Genomic DNA, 13,226 nt, shown 5'->3' with positions numbered 1-13,226 from the left:
GGAGCCCTCCCACCGAACGGGGACAAGATCCACTCCGCCCCATGGTCCGAAGGACACATAACTAAGGCAGATCGGCAGTGCCGACGGGAGGCGGCTGGGAAACCCTAATCGCCTCTCCCATACCGAACCGGTTCCTCCGTCACATTTTATGTTTTAACGTTACAAATTGGATTTGTTTGTTTTAAAATGCAAGAACAGGAAGACACGGAGAAAATGTAGAGTATGTACATTATGTAAAGGTGTAAGCGTGGTTGGCTATCTGGGGTGAGTTGCATTACTTACACACACTGTTGCGGTGCATTGCCATGATAGTTATTCGGTAAATGTTGTCGGTATGGAGAAGTAACATATAGTCATCATGGATCCGAGAGACAAGAGACAATGTATGAGATGCAGGCTAAGCACCAAATGACCGCCGGAAGTAGTTCGAACATTGGAGTATAATGTTGGCATGCACCTGAGCTGCGAGATGTTGGGGATATACCAAATAGGTATACCCACAACATAGTCTAAGTACAGCAAGTTTGGGTGACCCACAGATGTTGGTTGGTGACATAGGCATGCTAAATAGGCCTGCCGGATAAAGTACCTGAGGTTATCTGGAGGCGCACGACCAGAAGGATTGAAGGCCCAGAAGCCCAGAGAGTTTCTGATAAGGAATACTTAGTTGTATTAGGAATCATGCAGTAGTACGAGAAAGGCCCGATGTGCCTTCCCGCAGTTTGTAACTTGTACACGAAATCCCTCAGCTCCACCTCCTATATAAAGGGGAGCCGAGGGAAGAGAAATCAATCGATTCATTGTCAACAAACCCACCGTAAACTTTAGTCGAAACACCTTTGTCGGCTGAAACCTTCGAGATCTACTTGCCCTCTACTTCTTACGAAACCCAAGTCTATAATCTGTAGGCACTGACAAGTTAATACCTTGTCAATTGGCGCCATCTGTGGAAATTGGAGGTCACAAGGTCGTGATTTCGATGGCATCGTCAACATCATCATCTGCTGCAAGCAACGCGATGGATGGAGGTAAACGAGTGCAACCTGATCTCGCCTTCACCCAGTCGAATTTTTGGCCGCTGGCCGCGACATGGGTGATGGTTCCTTCGACCCCAATCTTCAAGCTAGCTTGACGAGAGGCCAAAGCTGGATCATCCTTCCCAAGGAAATGTTGGGCAAGCTCGGAGAAAAATCTCCGGTTGAGTATCCTTCAGGAAGAAGTGGGGAAAGACCCGCTTCAATGCATTCCGCACGGAAGTTATGGACTTGCGCTCTAAGACACAGTTTAGCTCAAGAATGTTGAGAGTGTCCAGAAGACGATCATCTGACTCTTGGCTCAGAGTGTATTGCTCACCCATTTTCCCTGCTGGAGAAAAGCAAGGCTTCGTCAACACCACAAATAAGGTCGACACAAGGGAAAGTAAAGCGACAAAAGGAAAGATAGTGTTACTTGAAAATCTTCGGGATTGCGTTTCAAGGCGCATGCTTATTTCATTTTCGCGCTCGACCTGCTTGGCCTCTTTGTTTCACAAAGCGTCTTCAGCGGCTTGAAGCCTTTGACGAAGATCTTCGATAGCAGCGACGTCCTTTTCAGCCTTCTTGTGAGCTGTCTCGCTGGCTTTGAGCTTGGCCTCCAGATCGTCGGCGCCTTCCTCGGCACGACGAAGCGCATCTAGAAGAAAAAGGTGAGAGGACGCAAAATCAAGATAGGGACATCGATCATGTCAAGAGCAGCAATGGTTTACCTCTTAAAGTCGTGGCCTCGTCGCGGAACCCGATAAATCGGGAGCCCAAGTTGACCAGCTCTTTCATTAAGGGCTGCAAAAAGTCGGCAAGACAGAAAAACAACGTCAGGGTAGATAAAATCTTTCGGGCTGCACAAAAAGGCGACAAGCAGGAAAAGTAAACTTACATCCTCAAGGAGAAGACCTGATGTACTCCCAGTGGCAAGCTCATGTGTGCTAGCAGCCCCGGTTTTAGCTTTCTTCGGCTTCGGCGCTCGGGGGCTGGGCACTGGAGTCGGTGCTTCTAAATTATGTTGTGGGAAGGCGAGGCTTCTGAAGCAACATGACGTTCCTCGGAAAGAACCAGCGTGTTGGAAGTGCTCGTAGGAGCTGGCCCATGAGCTTCGGGTTCTTCTTCTTCTCCCTCGTCAGCTCTGTCAATATAGCAGCAAAAAAATATAAGGGAACGAAAGAAAAGAAGATAGGGAAAGACAACAAAGAACAACTTACGAGCTAACCACACCGGTCATGCTGAAGAGGTCGAAGGCCTCTTGATCATCCGGAGAAAATTCCTCAGCAGCTGGTTCGACAAGTTTGGATGCGTCGGAATATTTTTCGTCGTCGTTTCTCTTCCTCTTGCGCTCATCCGGAGAAGCGGCAGGAGGAGGAGAGACAGATTGAGCAGAGTTGAACTATGTGTCTTTGTTAGAGGAACCCGCAGATCTTTGAGATCCTGCGGGTTCACTCTCAGGAAGGGAGGGTTCTTGCGAGTCGTCAGCGACAACGACCCGCTCATCCACTTCCCCACCTTCCGGCAGTGGGGAAAGAGAGGAAAGAGTTCGATGGTTCTGCAGTTAAAAACAAGAGAAGAAACGACAATCAATATACAAAGGAAAAAAACAACAACGGCAAAAATACACGAAATATAACTCGAAAGAAAGCACTTACTTTGGGAAGGGCATGGCTACCACTGAATGGCTCCACGCGACAGGATGAAGGGACTTCATGGTTTTTGTTCAAGGAGGTGAAGCGGCGGACGAGTTTCTCCAAGTCCTTCACAGAAAGATCGTCGGAGATTCGGTCGGCATCTTTAGCACCTGAGTACATCCAGAGGGGATTTTTGCGAGCTTGTAGAGGCTGCACTCGAATCCGAAGAAAATGTGCAATGATTTGCACACCCGATAATTCTTCTCGTCGGTGTTTTGAAGTTCGTGGATGCGGGCAATCAGAGCGTCGGTGGTTGCTTTTTCTTCGGCTGTAGCCTTTGCATCCCATGATTTGCGCCTCTGAATTTCTTCGGTAGCGTCAAAGGGCACAAGGCCATATTCTTGGCCGTCAGAAGACTCGTCCTTGATGTAAAGCCACTTCCTGCGCCAGTCTTGGACGGAGTCGGCAAACTTCACATCAAAATAGTCGATATCGGGGCGGACGCAGATGCAAACGCTACCTACGTTGTAGGTGACGTTCTTCAAGTTGTTGCGTCGGAGGTAGAAGATGCGTTTCTAGAGGCCCCAGTAGGGGTGGATGCCCAGGAAACATTCACAAAGTGTGATAAAAATGGAGATGTGGAGTAGAGAGTTTGGGGTCAGCTGGTGCAGCTAGATCCCGTAAATAAAGAGCAGGCCACGAAGGAATTCGTGGACATGAACAAAAAGGCCGCGAGTGAGGAAGTCAACGAAAGTTACCCGAAATCTGATTGGAGGATGAGGAGAACTCTCGTCTCCGGGCATCTTCATGGCCTCCTTCTTGAGCAGGCCCATCTTCTTCAGCAGTTTGTGATCTTGTGCGAAAAGCTTCAACCTTTCCCAGTCGGAGACCTTGGCCTTCTCCACAAGTTCGTCGGTGCTTGGGGCACGGTTCCTGCACTGCTTCGAGCGCGGAGCCATGGTGGAAGGCTCGGTGAAGCAACGAAGGAGAAGGAGCAGAGTGCGGGCGCGAGGAGCTCGAGGAGGACGAAGGGCAGAGAGAGAGGAGTTGTGTGGTGCAGCGAAGGGGATAAATGAGGAACATGGGCCCAATTTATAGGAAGAAGATGATGCGCCCAACCGTCGGATGAAAAGAGGAGAGCTCCGATCCAAAGGGTAAAATGGTCTTACCGCTTTGATTTTACTGCAGAGAAGTTACTGCGCGCATGCTGTGAATTCCAGAGGACGTGTGCGCCCCACTTGCATGACGCGTCGAAGGTGCAGAGTTTTGGATCCACAGAACAGTGGATTGCCAGGAGTCATGGCTTCCCAAGGTGGTCATACGTGGCTGTCGTCAGCAACGACGTCATTCAAGAAAACTTCAGGTGGTGGAACAAAATATAGCGATAAGAAAACTTCGAGATCTAAAGAAGTGCACAATTAAAAAGAAACTTCGAGAGCCTATGTTCAGATGCAAGCATCTGTTCATAAGCTATAGGGCTACTCTTATCAGAAGTATTTGATGGGATTCGTCGCATAGAAAACAAAAAATTTCCAACCGCGAGAACGCAATCCAAGCCAAGATGCAATCTAGAAGATGGGAGCAACGTGGGGATGAACGAGACTAACCCTTGAAGAATTCCAAAGCCTACAAGAGGAGGCTCTCGTTGCTGCGGTAGATGATCACTTGCCGCTTTCAAAAGCGCGTAGAAGATCTTGACGGTGCCACAATCGGGCAGCACCTCCGTACTCGGTCACACGTTCGGTGTTGATGACGGCGTCCTTCTCCCCATTCCAGCGGGCAGCGGAAGTAGTAGATCCTCCTCGGAATCCCGGTAGCACGACGACGTGGTGGCGGTGTCGATGGAGATCTCCGGCGGAGCTTCGCTAAGCATATGCGGGAGAAGTAGTGGAGGAGGGGCGCTAGGGTTTGAGGAGAGGGGGTGCCTTGGGCGCCGGCCACAAAGGGGGCAGCCAAGGTTGGAGGCAAGAGTGGCAGGCCACCCTCCCCTTGTGCCTCATTATATAAGTGGAAGCCCCAAGAGTTGTATCCCAAGTCTTCGAATAAGACCCCAACACCAAAACCTACCTTTGGTGGGAAACCTATGATACGTCTCCGACGTATCGACAATTTCTTATGTTCCATGCCACATTATTGATGATATCTACATGTTTTATGCATACTTTATGTCATATTTATGCGTTTTCCGGAACTAACCTATTGACGAGATGCCGAAGGGCCAGTTGCTGTTTTCTGCTGTTTTTGGTTTCAGAAATCCTAGTAAGGAAATATTCTCGGAATCGGACGAAATCAACGCCCAGCATCTTAGAATCCCCGGAAGCATCCAGAACACCCGAGAGTCGCCAGAGGGGAGCCCTGGTGGGCCCAGGAGGTAGGCCGGCGCGGCCCAGGCCCTGGCCGCGCCGCCCTATCATCTCACCGCCTCTTCGACCCTCTGACGCCGCCTCTTCGCCTATAAGAAGCCCCTCGACCTAAAACCTCGATACGAAAAAGCCACGGTACGAGAAACCTTCCAGAGCCACCGCCATCGCGAAGCCAAGATCTGGGGGACAGGAGTCTCTGTTCCGGCACGCCGCCGGGACGGGGAAGTGCCCCCGGAAGGCTTCTCCATCGACACCGCTGCCATCTCCACCGCCATCTTCATCACCGCTGCTGTCTCCCATGAGGAGGGAGTAGTTCTCCATCGAGGCTCGGGGCTGTACCAGTAGCTATGTGGTTCATCTCTCTCCCTATGTACTTCAATACAATAATCTCATGAGCTGCCTTACATGATTGAGATTCATATGATGATGCTTGTAATCTAGATGTCATTATGCTAGTCAAGTGGATTTTACTTATGTGATCTCCGGAGACTCCTTGTCCCACGTGTGTAAAGGTGACAGTGTGTGCACCGTGTGGGTCTCTTAGGCTATATTTCACAGAATACTTATTCACTGTTATGAATGGCATAGTGAAGTGCTTATTTATATCTCTTTATGATTGCAATGTGTTTTGTATCACAATATATCTGTGTGCTACTCTAGTGATGTTATTAAAGTAGTTTATTCCTCCTGCACGGTGTAATGGTGACAGTGTGTGCATCGTGTTAGTACTTGGCGTAGGCTATGATTGTGATCTCTTGTAGATTATGAAGTTAACTATTGCTATGATGGTATTGATGTGATCTATGCCTCCTTTCGTAGTGTGAAGGTGACAGTGTGCATGCTATGTTAGTACTTGGTTTGGTTATGTTGATCTGTCATGCACTCTAAGGTTATTTAAATATGAACATCGAATATTGTGGAGCTTGTTAACTCCGGCATTGAGGGTTCGTGTAATCCTACACAGTTAGTGGTGTTCATCATCCAACAAGAGGGTGTAGAGTCTAGCATCTATCTATTTATTCTGTTATGTGATCAAAGTTGAGAGTGTCCACTAGTGAAAGTATGATCCCTAGGCCTTGTTTCCAATACTGCTATCGCTGCTTGTTTACTGTTTTACTGCATCTCTACTGCCCGCAATATTACCACCATCAACCACATGCCAGCAAGCACTTTTCTGGCACTGTTGCTACTGCTCATATATATTCATACCACCTGTATTTCACTATCTCTTCGCCGAACTAGTGCACCTATTAGGTGTGTTGGGGACACAAGAGACTTCTTGCTTTGTGGTTGCAGGGTTGCATGAGAGGGATATCTTTGACCTCTTCCTCCCCGAGTTCGATAAACCTTGGGTGATCCACTTAAGGGAAACTTGCTGCTGTTCTACAAACCTCTGCTCTTGGAGGCCCAACACTGTCTACAAGAATAGAAGCTCCCGTAGACATCAAGCACTTTTCTGGCGCCGTTGCCGGGGAGGAAAGGTAAAAGGCACTCATACTCCGGTTCCAGGTAACAGTACTTTTCTGGCGCCATTGTGTTTGTGCTCGAAGCTATTTCCTTTAGATCCTGCAATTGCATCTTTTTGTTTCTTGTTTACACTAGTTAGGCATAATGGAAAACAACAAAAATATGAGAGATCTTTATGAACTTTATCTTGAATTAGGACATGATGTGTTTGAAGAGAGAATTAAAAAACCCATGGAACTTTATATGCATGCTAATGGGAATGTTATTAATATGAATGCTTTGAACACTATTGTTGCTAATGCTATGGAAAATTCTAAGCTTGGGGAGGCTGGTTTTGATGAGCATGATCTTTTTAGTCCCCCGGGCATGGAGGAGAAAATTTACTTTGATGATACTTTGCCTCCTATTTTTGATGATTATAATGATGATAGTCTTTTGTTGCCGCCTGTTATGGAGGATAAATTTGATTATGATTACAATATGCCTCCTATATTTGATGATGAGAATAATAATGATAGCTACTTTGTTGAATTTTCTCCCACTACAACTAATAAAATTGATTATGCTTATGTGGAGAGTAATAATTTTATGCATGAGACTCATGATAAGAATGTTTCACTTGATAGTTATATTGTTGAGTTTGCTCATGTTGCTACTGAAAGTTATTATGAGAGAGGAAAATATGGTTGTGGAAATTTTCATGTTACTAAAATGCCTCTCTATGTGCTGAAATTTTTGAAGCTACACTTGTTTTATCTTTCTATGCTTGTTGCATTATGCTTCTTGAACTTGTTTATTTACAAGATTCCTTTGCATAGGAAGCATGTTAGACTTAAATGTGTTTTGAATTTTCCTCTTGATGCTCTCTTTTTGCTTCAAATACTATTTCTTGCGAGTGCATCATTAAAACTGCTGAGCCCATCTTAATGGCTATAAAGAAAGAACTTCTTGGGAGATAACCCATGTGTTTATTTTGCTACAGTACTTTTGTTTTATATTTGGGTCTTGGAAGTTGTTACTACTGTAGCAACCTCTCCTTATCTTAGTTTTGTGCTTTGTTGTGCCAAGTAAAGTCGTTGATAGTAAGGTTCATACTAGATTTGGATTACTGCGCAGAAACAGATTTCTTTGCTGTCACGAATCTGGGAAAAATTCTCTGTAGGTAACTCAGAAAATTATGCCAATTTACGTGAGTGATCCCCAGATATGTACGCAACTTTCATTCAATTTGAGCATTTTCATTTGAGCAAGTCTGGTGCCTCAATAAAATTCGTCTTTACGAACTGTTCTGTTTTGACAGATTCTGCCTTTTATTTCGCATTGCCTGTTTTGATATGTTCGATGGATATTTCGATTCCATTAACTTCCAGTAGCTTTGGGCAATGTCCAGAAGTGTTAAGAATGATTGTGTCACCTCTGAACATGTGAGTTTTTGATTATGCACTAACCCTCTAATGAGTTTGTTTCGAGTTTGGTGTGAAGGAAGTTTTCAAGGGTCAAGAGAGTAGGATGATATACTATGATCAAGGAGAGTGAAAGCTCTAAGCTTGGGGATGCCCCGGTGGTTCATCCCTGCATATTTCAAGAAGACTCAAGCATCTAAGCTTGGGGATGCCCAAGGCATCCCCTTCTTCATCGACAAATTATCAGGTTCCTTCTCTTGAAACTATATTTTTATTCGGTCACATCTTATGTACTTTACTTGGAGCGTCTTTGTGTTTTTGTTTTTGCTTTTGTTTGAATAAAGGCTTGTGTAGGAGAGAGACACGCTCCGCTGGTTCATATGAACACATGTGTTCTTAGCTTTTAATTTTCATGGCGAAGGTTGAAACTGTTTCGTTAATTGTTATATGGTTGGAAACGGGAAATGCTACATGTAGTAATTGGTAAAATGTCTTGGATAATGTGATACTTGGCAATTGTTGTGCTCATGATTAAGCTCTTGCATCATATACTTTGCACCTATTAATGAAGAAATACATAGAGCTTGCTAAAATTTGGTTTGCATAATTGGTCTCTCTAAGGTCTAGATAATTTTTAGTATTGAGTTTGAACAACAAGGAAGACGGTGTAGAGTCTTATAATGTTTACAATATGTCTTTTATGTGAGTTTTGCTGCACCGCTTCATCCTTGTGTTTGTTTCAAATAAACCTTGCTAGCCTAAACCTTGTATCGAGAGGGAATACTTCTCATGCATCCAAATACTTGAGCCAACCACTATGCCATTTGTGTCCACCATACCTACCTACTACATGGTATTTCTCCGCCATTCCAAAATAAATTGCTTGAGTGCTACCTTTAAACAATTCAAAATTTATCACCTCTGATTTGTGTCAATGTTTTATAGCTCATGAGGAAGTATGTGGTGTTTATCTTTCAATCTTGTTGGGCAACTTTCACCAATGGACTAGTGGCTTCATCCGCTTATCCAATAATTTTGCAAAAAGAGCTGGCAATGGGATTCCCAGTCCCAAATTAATTAACAAAAATAGACACTCCTCCATGGTATGTGATTGTTGGACGGCACCCGAAGGATTCGGTTAGCCATGGCTTGAGAAAGCAAAGGTGGGGAGGAGTGTCATCATAATAAAACTAAAATAAAAGGGCACTCCTTCATGGTATGAGATTGTTGGCAGGCACCCGAGGATTCGGTTAGCCATGGTTTGTGAAAGAAAGGTTGGAAGGAGTGCCACACAAAAATAAAATAAAATGGGAGCCGCTCTTTGAAGGTTTGTCTGGCAAGGGGGTTAGAGTACCCACTACCATTCGTTGACAACAACAAACACCTCTCAAAATTTTACTTTTATGATCTCTATATGTTTTCAAAATCAAAGCTCTAGCACAACTATAGCAATCGATGCTTTCCTCTTTGAAGGACCTTTCTTTTACTTTTATTGTTGAGTCAGTTCACCTATTTCTCTCCATCTTAAGAAGCAAACACTTGTGTGAACTGTGCATTGATTCCTACATACTTGCATATTGCACTTGTTATATTACTTTACATTGACAATTATCCATGAGATATACATGTTCTAAGTTGAAAGCAACCGCTGAAACTTAATCTTCTGTTGTGTTGCTTCAATACCTTTACTTTGAATTATTACTTTATGAGTTAACTCTTATGCAAGACTTATTGATGCTTGTCTTGAAGTACTATTCATGAAAAGTCTTTGCTTTATGATTCATTTGTTTACTCATGTCATTTACCATTGCTTTGATCGCTGCATTCATTACATGTGCTTACAATAGTATGATCAAGGTTATGATGGCATGTCACTCCAGAAATTATCTTTGTTATCGTTTACCTGCTCGGGACGAGCAGAAACTAAGCTTGGGGATGCTGATACGTCTCCGACGAATCGATAATTTCTTATGTTCCATGCCACATTATTGATGATATCTACATGTTTTATGCATACTTTATGTCATATTTATGCGTTTTCCGGAACTAACCTATTGACGAGATGCCGAAGGGCCAGTTGCTGTTTTCTGCTGTTTTTGGTTTCAGAAATCCTAGTAAGGAAATATTCTCGGAATCGGACGAAATCAACGCCCAGCATCTTAGAATCCCCGGAAGCATCCAGAACACCCGAGAGTCGCCATAGGGGAGCCCTGGTGGGCCCAGGAGGTAGGCCGGCGCGGCCCAGGCCCTGGCCGCGCCGCCCTATCATCTCACCGCCTCTTCGACCCTCTGACGCCGCCTCTTCGCCTATAAGAAGCCCCTCGACCTAAAACCTCGATACGAAAAAGCCACGGTACGAGAAACCTTCCAGAGCCACCGCCATCGCGAAGCCAAGATCTGGGGGACAGGAGTCTCTCTGTTCAACGCCGCCGGGACGGGGAAGTGCCCCCGGAAGGCTTCTCCATCGACACCGCTGCCATCTCCACCGCCATCTTCATCACCGCTGCTGTCTCCCATGAGGAGGGAGTAGTTCTCCATCGAGGCTCGGGGCTGTACCAGTAGCTATGTGGTTCATCTCTCTCCCTATGTACTTCAATACAATAATCTCATGAGCTGCCTTACATGATTGAGATTCATATGATGATGCTTGTAATCTAGATGTCATTATGCTAGTCAAGTGGATTTTACTTATGTGATCTCCGGAGACTCCTTGTCCCACGTGTGTAAAGGTGACAGTGTGTGCACCGTGTGGGTCTCTTAGGCTATATTTCACAGAATACTTATTCACTGTTATGAATGGCATAGTGAAGTGCTTATTTATATCTCTTTATGATTGCAATGTGTTTTGTATCACAATATATCTGTGTGCTACTCTAGTGATGTTATTAAAGTAGTTTATTCCTCCTGCACGGTGTAATGGTGACAGTGTGTGCATCGTGTTAGTACTTGGCGTAGGCTATGATTGTGATCTCTTGTAGATTATGAAGTTAACTATTGCAATGATGGTATTGATGTGATCTATGCCTCCTTTCGTAGTGTGAAGGTGACAGTGTGCATGCTATGTTAGTACTTGGTTTGGTTATGTTGATCTGTCATGCACTCTAAGGTTATTTAAATATGAACATCGAATATTGTGGAGCTTGTTAACTCCGGCATTGAGGGTTCGTGTAATCCTACACAGTTAGTGGTGTTCATCATCCAACAAGAGGGTGTAGAGTCTAGCATCTATCTATTTATTCTGTTATGTGATCAAAGTTGAGAGTGTCCACTAGTGAAAGTATGATCCCTAGGCCTTGTTTCCAATACTGCTATCGCTGCTTGTTTACTGTTTTACTGCATCTCTACTACCCGCAATATTACCACCATCAACCACACGCCAGCAAGCACTTTTCTGGCACTGTTGCTACTGCTCATATATATTCATACCACCTGTATTTCACTATCTCTTCGCCGAACTAGTGCACCTATTAGGTGTGTTGGGGACACAAGAGACTTCTTGCTTTGTGGTTGCAGGGTTGCATGAGAGGGATATCTTTGACCTCTTCCTCCCTGAGTTCGATAAACCTTGGGTGATCCACTTAAGGGAAACTTGCTGCTGTTCTACAAACCTCTGCTCTTGGAGGCCCAACACTGTCTACAAGAATAGAAGCTCCCGTAGACATCAACCTACTCAAGATGGGAGTCCCACTCTAGGTGGGATTCCCACCTTTCCTTGAGGGAGGGTGGCCGGCCAAGCTTGTGGAGTCCCTCCGGGACTCCACCTTCCATAGTGCCTTCTTCCGGACTTTTCTAGAACCTTCTAGAACCTGCCATAAATGCACCGGATCATTTCCAAACTTGGAATATGACTTCCTATATATGAATCTTATTATCCGGACCATTCCGGAACTCCTCATGATGTCCTGGATCCCATCCGAGACTCCGAACAAAACTTCGAACTCCATTCCATATTCCATATCTACTTAAAACGACATCAAACCTTAAGTGTGTCACCCTACGGTTCGCGAACTATGCAGACATGGTTGAGACCTCTCTCCGACCAATAACCAATAGCGGGATCTGGAGATCCATAATGGCTCCACATATTCAACGATGACTTTAGTGATCGACTGAACCATTTACATACGATACCGATTCCCTTTGTCACACGATATTTTACTTGTCCGAGGTTTTGATCATCGGTATTTATATACCTTGTTCAACCTCGTCTCCTGACAAGTACTCTTTACTCATACCGTGGTATGTGGTCTCTTATGAACCATTCATATGCTTGCAAGCTAATTAGACGACATTCCACCGAGAGGGCCCAGAGTATATCTATCTATCATCGGGATGGACAAATCTCACTGTTGATCCATATGGCTCAACTCATACTTTCCAGATACTTAATCCCACCTTTATAACCACCCATTTACGCAGTGACGTTTGATGTAATCAAAGTACCCTTCCGGTATAAGTGATTTACATTATCTCATGATCGAAGGACTAGGTAACTATGTATCGAAAGCTTATAGCAAATAACTTAATGACGTGATCTTATGCTACGCTTAATTGGGTGTGTCCATTACATCATTCACATAATGACATAACCTTATTATTAATAACATCCAATGTTCATGATCATGAAACTATGATCATGTATTAATCAACAAGCTAGTTATACAAGAGGCTTACTAGGGACTCCTTGTTGTTCACATAACACACATGTATCAATGTTTCGGTTGATACAATTATAGCATGGTATGTAAACATTATCATAAACACAAAGATAATAATAACCATTTTATTATTGCCTCTTGGGCATATCTCCAATAGTCTCCCACTTGCACTAGAGTCAATAATCTAGTTTACATTTGTAAAGATATAACACCTTGGCTTTCCGGTGTTTTATCATGTTTTGCTCACGGGAGAGGTTTTAGTCAACGGATCTAACACGCTCAGAAACGTATGTATTTTGTAATTCATTTGCGTCTCAACGCAGTACTCATTTTCCAAATGAGTTGGCATTAAATATGTTTGGTCTTCTGGTGGAACCTTAATTCCGCGGTCTGAAATAAGTCACTAATATTGTCACATACAATATAGCTTCAAAGTTCTGACACTATCGAAACTACACCAAGTTCTCAAAGAACTTCTTGACTTAACATCCTCAGTCATTGTCAAAACAATGACATACTCTGCCTTCGTTTGTAGAATCCATCACAATATTTAGATTTCATCTAAATCTAGCATAGACAACTTCTAACTCATTGTGCTACCTTTTAAAAACAACACTTAGCCTAATTTGAGATTGAAATTTTATATGTGACAAAACCAATATCGGTGCAACATCTTACATCGATT

This window comes from Lolium perenne, chromosome 4, assembly GCF_019359855.2.
Source record: "Lolium perenne isolate Kyuss_39 chromosome 4, Kyuss_2.0, whole genome shotgun sequence".
Classification (NCBI taxonomy): Eukaryota; Viridiplantae; Streptophyta; class Magnoliopsida; order Poales; family Poaceae; genus Lolium; species Lolium perenne.
Note: the sequence above shows the minus strand (reverse complement) of the source record.